The sequence below is a fragment of the Falco punctatus genome (genome assembly GCF_963210335.1).
Source record: "Falco punctatus genome assembly, chromosome: 10".
In the NCBI taxonomy this organism is placed as follows: domain Eukaryota; kingdom Metazoa; phylum Chordata; class Aves; order Falconiformes; family Falconidae; genus Falco; species Falco punctatus.
This window is the reverse complement of record NC_137590.1, coordinates 14,298,964-14,313,315: the sequence shown is the minus strand read 5'-3', so window position 1 is coordinate 14,313,315 and position 14,352 is coordinate 14,298,964. Positions and strand designations below refer to the sequence as shown.

Sequence of the window (14,352 nt, the reverse complement as noted above, 5' to 3'; positions counted from 1 at the left end):
TACACTCACATACAAAGCCCTGGGAAATTGAATGGTATTTTAGGTGCCATTTGCCTGGAATTTGTTCCCATATGCATCAGTTGCAAAACTCTTGTGGAAGATAATAGGTACAAAATGAGGTCTTTCTGTTCCTCACCTGCCATTCCCATTCGTCTGTGGATTTTCAGGATGTGTGGAGGGAAGGATGCAGGGAGCGTAACTCTCAGTTAGCACCATCTGGCACAGCTCATGCTTGGGCTTCCCTGTATGTGATCACAGCCATGCAACTGTTCCGTCCCCACATAGATGGGGGCCTGTGCATGCTGCTGGCACTGCGTGTTCTGAAAGGAGTTTCTGCTTTTGTTTAAAAGAAACAAAACACAAACAAAACCATCACCATTAGAACAGGGAAATGAGGGAGAGAATACAAAAAGCAGAATTCCAGCAGCTCTTTGAAAAAAAGAGAGAATTGTTTGTTTAGGGCATGAGGGGTTGTGGAACATGATGTTAAGAACTGAAATACAGCTCCCTGCCCTAGGGAGCTCTCTGTCTTACCTTACTGCCTTTTGTTCTGCTCCAGACAAGCTGGCTGTATTGCACCATCCTGGGAATCATTTCCTTCTGACATGGAAAGTTTCCATTAATACCTTCCTGCTTGCATCTTTGTTTCTGGGCAATTTCCAGAGCATTAAGCCACAGCACATCCACTTATTCTAGGACTCCCCATCTCAGTCATTAGCTTCTTTTGCAAAGCCTTGTCCACTGCATGCTGCAAACCTAATTGTGCTCTGCCTGTTTCCTCCACTTTGACTGCTGTAGCAGTTACAGCCTCAAAGAGCTCCATCAGATTAACCACAACTGTTCCTAGCTGAAACCACCTTGGTCCCTATTACTCAAGCTGTGCTTTTGCATTTGATCTTTTAAATGCTTTGTAATGCTTACCCCACCTTTGACGTGAAGCTAATTGGAATGTAACTTCCTACAGCACTTCTAGATCTTTTCCTGAAATGACGCCAAAAGCCTTTTATTTTTTTTTATCTCTGGGGTCTGCACCTGAGTTTAGCTGCAAAATAGCAGGCTTCCAGGAGGCAACGTTTTGCACCAGGATTTTGGTGGTGTAAATGTCTGACTTTGCCTAGCCATCAATTGCTGGCTGCACTGGGAAAAGGGGGAGCCTCCGGTGTGAAGGGCTCGTGCTGCCAGCAGGCAGTCTCTAGCAAAAGTCTGCCAGGCAGCACGGTAAAAGAGCCCCCCGTGTCCTTCTGCTTCCACTGGCCAGTTTCCAGTGCTTCCTTGCTACATCCCATTTCCACACACATAGACACACGCATTATTAATGATTTCTGGACACTTAGGTGTCAACTTCTCATGCCTTGCACTGTGAGCCTGCGACATGGTTGCACCTGGGTTCGGCAGCCTTTTGCCTTGGCATCAGCACTGCACAGCCTCCTGCAGCAGGACCCCATGGGATGTCTTTTATGAGGGTATCAAGCAACAAAGAACCCCTCTAAAAGGGATGTTGCCCATTTACAAGCATGTGATACAAGTCCTCTTTCCTGTGAGCTGAGGTACAGGCTTTTGACAAATTCTCTCATGTGCACATAACCCCTCCTTTCCCTTGGTTCTGGTTTTTTCCCCATCTGAATGCAAGTGATTTGACACATCATGTTGGGTGATTTCTGTAGATATCATTTAAATATCGCTTCTCTTTTGGAGATGCTGTTGGGAAGAAGGTGAGCTAGGTGCCAGCTTCTTGTGTTGTGCAATAGCTAAAATCAAGCTTAGTAGCTGCAAGCAAGCCTTTGATCCCTTCCTTGCAGAAAAGGTGAACATGTCTAAATCAGCTGGCATTTTCATATGGGAAGGGATACCAGCTTTCCTGGAATGAGGTGGTAGGGGCAGATTGGAGGTCACCATTGTGCTGCAGTCTCCCTGGAGGCTGAGTATTGCAGTTAACTTGGGAAGGGCAAGGTTGGGGAGGGGGGTCTGCACTGTCTCTGGGGTCTGGGAATGGAGAAGGACCACGCTGATGTGGTGCTTGGTTGGAAAATTCTGTGGAAATGACTGGAAGGAGGGAGAACTAGTTGCTCAGCTAAGGGTGAGCTAGGCGAGGAGACGGTAACCTTCAGCTGGTCTGTTCATCGCAGCGCTAACTGGCAGGCCCGCGGGAAGGGCCGTGTTCCCCGCACGCTTCCAGCCTCGGCACTGTAGACACGGGCGCTTGGCCGTCATCCCGCGCGTCCGCGGAACCCGCAGCCCCGGCATCCCCTCTCCTGCCTGCAAGATACAGGACCCGAGCATGAGCACGGCTGGTGTTCTGGGTGTTCGGAGGGGGCAGGGCACGCAGAGAAGGAACCGGGGCGCGTATCCTCCGCACAGAGGAGCAGTTCACGCCTGCCCTGCTCGTGCCTCGCAGCTCGTTTCCCCGCAGGGTCCCGCAGCCCCTCGCTAAGATGGAGAGCGAGCGCCACCTCGTGGTCAGCACCAGCCGTGCCGGCCAGGGAGAGCCCAGCGCGGCTGGCACCTTCCGGGGGGACACTGGGCACCAGGAGGCAAAAGGGCTGGCTGTGGGGGCTGCGGGGCTGCCTTCAGGGCGGGCTATCGGGCTGGCTGCAGGGCTGGCTATCGGGCTGGCTACTCGGATGGCTACTTGGATGGCTGTCGGGTTGGCTGCAGGGCTGGCTATCAGGCTGGCTATGGGGCTGGCTATCAGGCTGGCTATCAGGCTGGCTATCGGGCTGGCTATCGGGCTGGCTCCTTGGATGGCTAATGGGCTGGCTAATGGGCTGGCTATCGCGCTGGCTACTTGGCTGGCTAATGGGCTGGCTATCGGGGTGGCCTGGCTCTTTTCCTCGGTAAGACCGGGAGGGTTTCAGAACTGAGGCAGAGTAGCAAAGCTGATAGGGGATGGGGAGGATGGACTAGGAAGGTGAGGGTGAAAGAATCTGGTAGAGCATCGCCTGTGGCTGTCGCTGTGAATGCCAGAGCAGAGCGGTGGCTCTCGCCGCTGAGAAAGCAGGACTGGGCTGGCAGGAGGAGGCAGAATTGCCGCCTCGATTCAGAATGAAATTTAATTCAAGCCACAGTCGGTGGCTGCGTACATCCAGGATACGGGATCATTCCTGGGCGGTGGAGCGGCAGAAGCACCGCCCGGGTGGCCACCGCGCTGGTAGCGCATCCCCAGGGGCTGGGGGCGCCCCGGGGGCAGCTCCTGGCACAGGGGCGATGTCCCCCGGGAGGGTGGCACTGGTGCCATCCTGCGGTCACCCGGCCCTTTGCAAGAGAGAGGGTGGCTTTGTCCCGCTGTTGTTTTCTCTGCTTCTGCAGGAACTGGTTTTATCTTGGTTTTCTTTTTGTAACAAAGGCGATAGAAGTTGAAGCAGGTATTGCCCACTGCAGCGGGGCGGCAGCTGGCGGGGGGGTAGGGGGTTATGGGTGCCCTGAGGAAACGAAGCGGCTGCTCTCGCAGCCCTACAGCCGCTCTGCAAACTGCAGGGGAAGGCTGCTCTAAAGCACAGGCAAGCCCTGCAGTGGGGGAGGCTGTCACCTTCAGGGTCCCTTGGCCTTCTGGTGTCGAAACCCTGGCAGCCCAGGTTGGGGAAGCTGCGCTGCGGGAGAGATGAATCGTTCTGAGCGCCTAAAAAAATCTCCTCTCACCTCCCTGGAGGGTAGGGCAGAGTCTGAGGTCCTTGAGCGAGGGCTTTGAGTCCTTCCCTGTCCAGCTTTGCAAGAGCCCTGGGCATGTCCTTTTCAGAGGACAAGAAAGCTGCAGATACAGCTGTATTACATATATATATATATATAAAAAGATGTGTATATATATATATATATATATAATCCTACACACATCAGATGATTGCTGTTTTCCCTCTGTTTCTGCAGACATACCCAGGAAGGTGTGCAGTATATGGAAAGGAAGCTATTAGGAGGTGAAAGAAAATAGTCGTCCCTCTGGGATGTCACCTGGGGGTATTATACCTTGGTAATGCTCTCAATTGGTGTTGAGCTGGCTTGGGACAAACTGTGTGATGAAGTAATCCTAAACAGGATTACTTCCATAGGATTGATGAAGGTACGTCCCATTTCTGTCTTTCTAGAAGAAAGTGACACCTTGAATTTAATCACTTCTATTGGGATGCCTCAACCTTGCTCTTATATGAGGATGACAAGCCTGAGCTTTCACAGACAATGCATTTGGTCATCGCCACTCAAGTGGTGGTACCTTTCCAGTTCTCTGTGGTGACACAGACCCTTTGGGCTTAGGAAAAGACGTGAAGGTGGCTGGGGGCTTATTCATCCTTCCAGGGGAAATAGATGTGTGATGCCACCTTCTGCACAAGGCTGGAGGGACCAGTGCTGCCTTGGGACTCCTGCTAGGTGCTTCTCCACTATCTTCTGTAGGCAGGAATTTCTCCTCCTTCAGGTTGTTCCCGTGCTTCCCTGTCCTTTCCACCAGAAAACTCTTTTCCTAGTACCTGCATCATCCCTGCTGCAGGTCAGGCCTGGTACTACCTACACACCTACGGAAATAGGGTGGTTCCCTACCCTTACAGCAGCCTTCCATGTGCTTGATTTACCCTCTTTCCCCTAACCTCTTTCTTTCTTAGGTTTACCCACCCATGTCATAAAACCTTCATTTAAGATCGGGCCTCTGCCCAGATTTGTTTCTCCTTATCCTATTTGCAAGCAGTCCCTGTATTTCTCGATGCAGGTCAAACCTGAGGCCTCCCTGGCACACACAGTGGGACGACAAGATGGCTCCATCTGCCGTGTGGTGATCTGAGAGCAAAGATCCAAAGATTTTTTTTTTAACCTGTCCTTAATGACTGATGTCAGGACTTGTATAAGGTGAGGCCATCATATGCAAAGCCATTCCCTGTGCGATCGTCTTAGGAATGAGGAGTGGAGACTGGTGCTTTGTGTACATCTACAGGGAAGGGGTGCTTAGGGGCTTGGGGTAAATCTTCCTTCTTGCCCCATCTTGGACCCAGATGTGCTTTTCCCCGGGGAGCGGAAGCTGTGTAGCTCTCCTGAGTGTGGAGGAACAGTACAGGGGAAATAAGGTGGTGATTTCTCCTCTGTGGTGACTCCATCATGGACTGGCCTGATCCAGCCCCACCGTTGCAAAGACAAGCTCATATTCCCCAAGGCTTTTCCATCAGGAAACTGGACTTGGCTAAAGCTGAGGCTGGCACAGGGGTACGTCAGATCTTGGATAAACCCTCCTTCTGAAGGAGGGGCTGCCTGGAACCGGGGGTGACTTGGTGTCAGCGCTGTCTTTGCTGTGTGACTAGTGGTGTTGCTCTGGGGGCTTTTGTCATATAGCCAGCCTGCAGGATGTGTGACCTCCTGGAGGAGGTGCCCCCGGCTGAACCCTGAGCCAAGCCAGCCAGGAATCGCTGTAGGATCAGGCTAAGGAGATCTCTGGGATCTCTGACAGCAAAGTGGGACCATATCCCTGAGACCGTGGGATCACACCTCTGAGCAGAACACACGATGGGGGAGGTGGGGGGCAGCTTTATGGACATCCACAGCCCCCTCTGCAGGAACCCTCTGCTCCCAGGCGACTGAGCCTTGACTTACCCAAACAAAGGGGGGTCAGTACACTGGCAGAATATGTGCAAAGTGAAGCCGTGGCTGGCTCCATCACCAGCCTTTCTTGCTTTCCCATCTGCCAGCCGTAGCTGCTCTGACTCTTGCTGGCTCGTGCTCTTGTCTCCCTTGATTTCAGACTGCTGTGAAAGGCTTGTTGCAGTGCAGCAGCCCCGCAGCGCATGACCGTGCTTGGTGGGGTGGGTGTGAGCCAGCCCCCCTTCGCCATGCTGCAGCCATCGGCTTGTGCACGCGCAGCGGGGAGCACGTTTGGGGCAGTTGTGCTGACCCCCAGCTGCAGCCTGGGGATGGGGAGTGCTATTGCCACACTGGAGCAATACACATGATGGCCTCGGAGGGGGCTTTGTGTGGGGGAAGAGGGTTATGTCTAAGTGGTCTAACCTCCTAAATCCCTTCTTGGCTAAGAAGAAGGGGGCACATGGGAAGCCCAAGGGAGGAGAGGACATTTGAGCATCGAGGCAGTCCTGCTTGCTGAGGAGTCTGTGCGACTCCCTCCCCTGCAGACCTGGAGAGGGGTCTGGTCCAGGATGAGCATCTGCCTTGTGCCATCTTGGCACAATCAATCTTGATTCTTAATCCCCGTCGTGCCCCAATCTGGGGACCTGGCCCAGTCCGGTCCATCGGGCCCCACGCAGCCCCCCAGTTACCTGCGTTCCTTCAGAGCTGTCCTTGGCCTCTTGGTCCCTGGAGGAAGCCAGCAGCTTTCCTGCTGCGCTGTAGATTACCTTGGAGTGACTTGCTCCCTTCTGTCTCTCAGTGCCAGTTTTAGGTTTACTGGGGTCTGACTCCCTGCACTTGGCTTCTCATCCCTCACTACCTGCTTTGCAAAGAACCTTGGACTCGTTCAAGAGCAAAACTGCCCCGTGGCTGGATATCTGCCCCTGCAGGGTTGCGTGGAAGAGATCAGGGTGGTATGGGTGTCCCTTCCCCCAGCAGTGAATCCAGTCACTGCATAGCCCCTGACTTACGGTGGGGGCAAATGAGGTCAAAATGTGTCCTGTGACCTCGCAGCGCTTGATGGACGTGGGAGCAAGTGGGTCTCCGACACCTTGGTACTTGCGCTGATCTACTGGGAAAGAGTGAGGGGAAAAAATCCAGCTTCTTTTAAGGATCTCTGTGCCTCTAGAGCCCTCCTGATGAAGCTGAGCCCTCCTGCACCTTGCAGTCTCTTGCCCTGTGAGCTTCTGCAGTTACACGGTACCTGGCCTTGCTGGAGCAACGCTCAGGATCAGGTCCACAGGAGGAATGGGTTGCTGCACCGCTTGATGTAGCCGTATGGGCATCGCGTGCTTCCTCACTCCTGCCTCTTGCCAGGGTTGGAGGCATGACCCGTTTGCAACCACTTGGTTGTGCGACGCCTCTGCTGCAAAACAGCCTCGAGAGCGGGGGCAGCTACCTTCCTCAACACCGCTGCTGTCCTCCGAGGCCCGCGTCCTCTGCTTCTTCCCTTTCCTTGTAATGCTTCCCCCAGGAGCCCTACCTAAAAGCGCCTGCTTTTCACAGGCGAGCGTGAAATCAAGTAATCCCACAAAGTACAGTAAGGCTTTTCTTTTCCCCCTCTCCTAAACAAGGAAAGTGTTCTGCTACTGACATCTCCGTTGCAGACAAGGTCGTTGTCCCACGTCAAGCACTGCAGGGATGGAGGATGGAGATGTCTGTGGACTTGGTTCCTTGGACAGACGCAATGCTGATAAAAGTGGAGCAGAGATGAAGAGGGGAGGGGGTGCAGAGAGTTGTGTGTATGCGGCTGAATCCAGCTATAGGGCTTTTTGCAGCCAAATAATTAAATCTTCCCTTGCCCAAGCACAGCTCTCAGAAGGCTCAAACTTGGGGCTCGGCATGTCTTTAGGAAGCTGAAAACACGAGTCTTACAACAGAGATTTATTGAGGTCTAAAACCTAACCTAAGAACCGACGTGGGCGACTGCAGTCTTGCTGGAGACTGCAAAAGGGGGGGCGTCCCACCTTGCGGGCTGCAGTGCTGGGGCCAGGAGTGGCACTGGGGTGGCTGCGGTACCACACCCCCTCGCCCTGCTGGACCCATCCGGCTTTTGGAAAAAAGGAGGCTCGTAATTTAGCTCGGTGAAGAGTTGAGTCGCCGAGGGGCTCTGAGGGGGGGCGGGCGGGCAGGACAGGACCGTGGACCCGTGTTGCGGCTCCGCAGCGCAGCAGGGGCTGCATGGCCGAGCCCCCGCGCAGGGCAGGAGCGGTGCAGGGATATGGGAGCGGGGCTGCAGTGGGGCAACGGCCAAAATAATGAAAGAAAAAACTAAAAAAAAAAAAAAAAAAAAAAAGCAAGTGAAAAAAAAAAAGCTAAAAGCACCCCCCCTCCCATAAAACTTCCGAAGGGGTGGGTTTTTTGGGGAGCTCCTGTCGAAGCGCTGGGACGGAGGGGTGTCCCTTGCGCTGGAGGGGGGTCCCCCGCTCTGCAGCGAGGGGCCGCTTGCCCCCCGCCCCCGCCCCGCCGCCGGAGCGCGCGCTCCCGCGCCCCCCAGCCCTACCCGCATTGTCCTGCCGCTCCCCCGGCCCTTTGTGGGGCGGGAGCCCCCGCAGCCCCGGCGGGGCCGGAGCAGGGCCGCCCTCCCGCCTCCCCCCGTGCCCCCGGTAATGCGAGGAGACAGCTGCCCGGCCGGGCTGCCGGCATTGTTACTCCTATTTGTCAAAAGGCCGAGGATGCTCCATAGATCGCTCCGTGGCTGTTGTTAAGTGTAATTAGAGGGTTTATGTCCCCAATTTCCATGAAAATGAAGCTGTGAGGCTCCTCTCTTGGCATTCACCGCGTGCCTTAATTGTATGGACATTAAATCAAGGTCCGCTGTGAACACGCAGAGAGGGGCTCGGGCTGTCCCCGCTCGGAACGGGGCAGGCGGCGAGCGGGACTTGCGGGAGAGAGGGGGGGGAGAGAGAAAGAGAGAGAGAGGCTGTCAGTGCAGGGTCCACCCCGCCGGGATCGCCGTGGCCCCCCTTCCCCGACCCCCCCCCCCCCCTCGCCCCGCCGCCCGGGGCCCCCCTCCGCCGGGGCGGCCGCGGAGGCGCGGCGGGGCCGGAGGCGGCGGAGGGGGGTGTGGGGGGGGTGGGGGGTGTGCGGGGGGAGGTGGGGGTGTGGGTGGGTTGCTTGCGGCTGGGTGCCGCTGCCATCGCCCCCCTCCTCGCCCTGCCAGGGTCAGCAACACCCCCCAGGCTCCGCCAGCCGCCCCGCTGCATCGCACCCGGGCAGATGCTGAGCGCTGGGCGCGGAACGGCCCGGTGGGCAGAGCGACCCCCCGAGCCGGCCCTACCAGCGATAAAAATGCGGCTGAGAATAATAATATTATAGTAAATAAATAACTAATAACGATAATCAAGATAATAATCGTAAAGGTAGTAATAAAAGCCGATAGCGCCGAGGACAGCTCGCAACAAACCTCCGCTGCCGCTGCCGGTCCCGGCGCGGAGGCAGGAGCCGCCGCAAAGCGCCCGCAGATGCTTCGCAGCCCCCCGGCTCCGGGCTGCGGGAGCGGGTCCCCCCGCCGGGCCGCCGCCGTCCGAGCCCCGGGCAGCCGGCGGGGGGCTGCGGGGGGCGCAGGGACCCCGCTCCCTCCCCGGAGCAAAAGGAAAATCCCGCTCGGGTGTTTCTCCTTGCTCGCAAGGCAAAGGAGCCGGTTTCTCTCCTCCTGAAGGGAAACCGGCGGAGGTTAAACACGCGTTTCTCAGCTTTCCGCTCCGCCGCGGTTCGGCACAATAATCGCTCCACTTAAAAAAAATATTAAATAATAATATATATATATGCAAAAATAAAATATTGGGAGGGATTGAAATGGGGTAAAGCAATTCAACCGGTTTCGCTGATCGCCGTCGGACTTAGAGGCGCCTTATGAATTTAGGACGATTTCTCTCTAGATACCGCGTCTGAAAAATCCTCACCCCCTCCCCTTCCTCCCCTTCCTTTTTGTCCAAAAAAGAAAAAAGAAAAAAGAAAAAAGAAAAAAGAAAAAAGAAAAAAAAAAAAGCATCACAAGCCCATTAAGGTCGCTTGCACAAGGGGAGAAAAAAATCCTGATGCTCTTCCAAGTTAGCAATAGAGCTGGGTCGCTCTCCCACCATTGTCGCCCAAACCCCGTAATTACAGCTCGGCAAGCCTAGCTCTTAGCACATTTACCCACTCCAGTGGAAGCAGCGCTCGGCTCCGGCGGCACAAACTCTGCTGCCTCGCTCAGATCCAGTGCAAACGCCCTCCCGTGGCTCAGGACGCTTGTTTTTGTGTAGGCAAGCTGGAGATGAATAAGAAAGGCGCCTAGTCTCTCATTATCTTTGAATTTCAGACTTTTTTTTCCTCTCTTTTTTTTTTTCTTTTCTTTTTTTTTTTTTTTTTTCCTTCTCTCTCCTTCTGCCCTGGAACAATGCAGAAGGACCTCATCAGAGTGAAAACCAGGCTCCCGCTAGGCTTTAAAAGCAAGATGAACTTGGTGCACCACCCATCTTTCTCTTCTCTTCTCCAAAGCTCTTTAAAGGGGTTATGAGGCGTCTCTCTCAATTTATCCCTTTTCTCTTGATCTTCCTAGCAGAGGGGTTTGGGGTCTAGTCCTGGCTGTTTCAGCTGATCTCATCCAGTCTAAGGGATTAGAGCTTCTTCTCCGCATCCCGGCTCTCAGCACATCTGCTGATTGGGTTCAGCACAAGAGGATTACATTGGGACCCAATGACGTCACCGCTAGGACATAAGTTCTCCTCCATTAACCAAATCCTCATCAGCAAGATGTCCTTGAAACTGGAGGAGTAACATTCAGGACTCCATCGCCAGCCCGTCCCCACCTTCCTCCCGGGCGGGCTGCTGGGGCTTTCGGAAAAAATATTGTTTAAGCTTTGAGCACTTGCAGCTGCATCAATAATGTACCACTGCAGGCTGGAGGATCGAGGCGTTATAGGAGAGCGCGTACCCTATAAATAGGGTTCTGCACCTAAACTGTTAATCAGAGGAGCTTTATATATTCTGTTGCTTTTTCTTTTTTTTTTTCTCTCTCTCTTTTTTTTTTTTTTTTTTGGTTGGGAAGGGAGGGGGTGGAGGGGCAGAGGGGGAGGGGAAAAGCTGCATCCTACAGTTATATTTCCAAGCTCAAAAAGACATCAGCGATAATTTTCTTTAAAGCTGACATGGATGTAATTTTAAAATATGTTTTCTTTTTTTTTTTTAAGGAATGTGTAGGATTTCACCCCCGTTCTCTCCAAGAAGAGACAATGTGTCCTGAGTTATATAAAGTAAGAGGTTCCCTTTAAATATACAATATGAATTTTATATTTTGGGGTTTAATGCTAGATTTTTCTTAATATTACATGAGCACAGACTCACAGGAGCAAGGACCTGAAAGTAGATGGCTTTGACTTCAAAGTGACAAATCAAAAGAGTATTTTTTTTTTTCTCTACGTTAAGACTTCCACCTGGAAAATGCTGAAAGCACCTATAGATCTGCTACCCTCAACCTGCTCTAACCTATGCCGTGGCATCCAGGCAGCTCTCCCCACCGTGCCGTCCCTCTCCGGCATCCTGCGCTTGCAGTTTAGCTGATGTCTCACTACATCCTTCCACCACATCCATTTTGCGAGCTGGAGAGCAGTCAGACATGGGTTTGCTGTGGCTCTTGTCCATTAAACTTACAGATCTCATCACAGGGTGGCTGTTACAATGGAAATGGGCACTGCAATTTGTTTATTTATCTAGGGTCACCAAATTTCATCTCTGGGGAGAGAAAACGTGTTTAGCAACAAGGAGGCTATGTCCAGCTAGGAGAGGTCTTGCTTAGAAGCCTTACGTGCATTTAATTTTTCGGTAAGCAAGTAATTCTTCACTGCTAATTATCCAACCCTCTCCCTCCAAATGCCCCCCCCCCCCCAAAAAAAAAAAAAAAAAAAAAAAAAGAAAAGAAAAAAAAAAGGAGTATGTGCTCACAGACTCACATTGGTTTTTGTGATGGGAGGTGTAGGTCAGTGGGTTTCTACACATCCTTATTCCCCATCTAGAGTAACTTTTATGGCCAGCAGTGCTATGCGTATTTGCTAGAACAGCTTTCAGGCAAGGATTTATTTGCCTGTGTGTATTTCCAAGCACTGTGGTATTTTCCTTCTTCTTAGGAATGGGGTGAGGTGGGGGGAGGCAGGATACAATTGTTTTGATGGAAGGCATCTTGCTACAGCTCTGGAAGTCTCTCCCTGCCCCAGCAGCATGAGCATTTCCAGGACAGCTAGGTAATTGCTGGAAGAGAGATCTAGTCCCTTCCACACTATATCAAAACAATTGTTTTGGGGACAGCGTCTCCCCTTCTGAGAGCCGTGCCACGCCAGACCAGGCTCCGAGGGGGAAGCTGCCTCCAAATAGCATCTCGTAAAAAGCTGGTGGGCCATGTTTGGCTACCGATGAATGAGCAAAATTACTCTGCAGAGAGGTGAAATATCACCTTCCGCGCTCAAAAGCCATATTTAAGAGGCAGCCACAGTGCTGCAAGCCTCTGTCCCTATTTGTGTGCATTTTTATCTTCCTCTTTTATAACGCTGCAGTTCATGACATAAGCACCAAACCAGGGACAGTCAAGTATTTGACATTACGCAGTGAAGGGAATTTTCCCTTCACTTTTCATCTTCTGAAACTTAAAAAAAAAAAAAAAATATCTGCTTATTTAGAGCCTGTTCCATATTGACCTATTTACTCCAACAGACCAAGGCTCTCAATCTTTTATCGATTTAAAAGAAAACAACCTAAACAAATTAACAGGGAGGAAACCGCTCTTCTTATCCCCAGGGCTGACCGCCTGCACGCCCCCCCCCCCCCCCCCCCCGGGTCAGACTCAGCCTGGCCCCCGCACCCAGCCCCGGGGCTGCGGCCTGCCAGGCCTGCGCTGGGCCGGGGGAAGCTCCGGGGGCCCCGGGCTGTGCATGGCAGCCTCCCCCCGACCCCGACACGGCCTCAGCCCCGGACTGGACCGGCCTTACCCCCGGCCTTAACCCTGGCCCGGGCCGGCCTTACCCCCGGCCTTGGCCCCGGCCTCTCCCCGGCCCGGCCCGGCCCCAGCCCGGCCTTACCCCCGACCTTAGCCCCGGGCCTGGCCTTACCCCCGGCCTCTCCCCGGCCTTACCCCCCGGCCTTGCCCCCGGCCCAGCCCGGCCTTACCCCTGGCCTCTCCCCGGCCTTACCCCCGGCCCGGCCCGGCCCCTCCCGGCCTCCCCCCGGCCCGGCCCGGCCCCGGCTTCGCTGTCCATGGTATTGAAGGAGCGGGACGGCGGCAGCGCGGCGCGGGGGCGCCCGGCTTGGGGCGGGGGCGCGGGGGCCGTGCCTCCCCGTGGAGCCGGGCAGGCGGGGGGGGGACCCTTCGTGCCCCCCTCCAGACGGGCCTGCGCTCAGCTGAGGGGCCCTGCGGGGCAGGCCGGTCTGTCTGTGCGGGCACAGCGCGCTCCCTCACCCGCCTCCCCCCCAGCGCTCCGCGAGGAGCCATGGGGTTCAGTTTATGCCCCCCCGCAGCGAAGCGGGGACGGGGTATTTTAACCCCCTGTCGGAGCCAAGCCCCGTGCCCGTGCTGAGCCGTGTCACCCGGCGGTGGGGCAGCGCTGCTCGGCGGGCTGGCGGCGGGGGCTTTATTTCTCCTTTAAAACAAACCCCACCAACAGCTCAGCCCCTCGAAAGTTTGCCATTAAATACCTCCCCCCCCCCCCCCCCCCCCCCAGCTTCCCCCTCAGTTCCAGGCTTTAAAGGCAGGCTGGGCTTTGGCTGCTATTTTATTAACATTTCCAGTGAGACATTTTGTCTTAAGCATGGCCCTTCCTTAATCTCTAATGCAGCATTTCTACACCCCAGAAGAAAATAGTCAGATGATTTGCAAAGGGCCATTTTTTTCCCCTCTTTTTTTCATTTCTTTCTTCTTCTCCCCCTCTTTCGCTCTCTGCCTTTTTAAACCTACCACCTACTGTTCCCCGAACAAAGAAATCCCAGAGACAAGCAACATGCCTCCACTTTCCTTCCATTTCCAAACCCCGACTCCGCCATGCGTAGATGACCACATTAGAAAAATACACAAGATTGAACCTGAAATCAACTGCGGCAAAACAAACCCTAGAAAAACGTACGCTTAGCCCCGTCCCGGCCAACGTGACACACACGTACACACACACACGCATACACACACACACACTGCGGAGCGCTCACGAAACACCCGAAAAATTTCATCACCCTCCTCATTTCTGCTGAATAAGTCAATAACAAAACAGCCTTTGTCTGTTTGTTTGCCACCAGGATGCGGCCCAGGTACCGGAGCGGCGCTCAGCAGCCGCTGCCCCGTCGCCATCCCGAGCATCGCCTCGGAGCTGACCCGCAGGCTGGAGGAGAAAGCAAAATCTCTGTAAAATGAAGCTCCGATCTCTTTCCAACCTCAGATAAAGGTTCTGCAGATTCTAGGCCTCTGGTTTCTGCCCCAGAAATCTTGCTGCGTAGGAAAGAGATTAACAGAATTTGGTCCCTGCTATAATTTCAGGCATTCTTCTACATTTTTTTTTCTTTTTCTTAGAAAGCAATTCATTTTCTTAGAAAGTAATTACACTTACAAGAGGTTTGGGAATCAGATTTTTCTATCAAGTCTCCTCTCCCTCTTTTTCTCTCTCTGTCTCCTTTTGGTCTTCGTGGCTGCTGCAAGGCTCTTCCCCCCCCCCCCCCCCCCCGATCTGTAATAAAAAAAAAAATAAATACCCCCCCTCCCTCCCCTCTTCCCCTAGAAATATACAATTTGCTGATTTGCAAAGCCTC

The 14,352-nt window shown here is 53.9% G+C and overlaps 1 long non-coding RNA gene across 1 annotated transcript; it reads right to left on the bottom strand.

The window, feature by feature from the left end:
• Window positions 1-1,001: 1,001 nt before the first annotated feature.
• Window positions 1,002-14,251, bottom strand: LOC308070297. The gene is made up of 3 exons (XR_013930695.1): window positions 14,154-14,251; window positions 9,730-14,035; window positions 1,002-8,470 (listed from the first exon to the last, which is right to left on the bottom strand). It is a non-coding gene; the product is annotated as an uncharacterized lncRNA (long non-coding RNA).
• Between the last annotated feature and the right edge of the window lie 101 nt (window positions 14,252-14,352).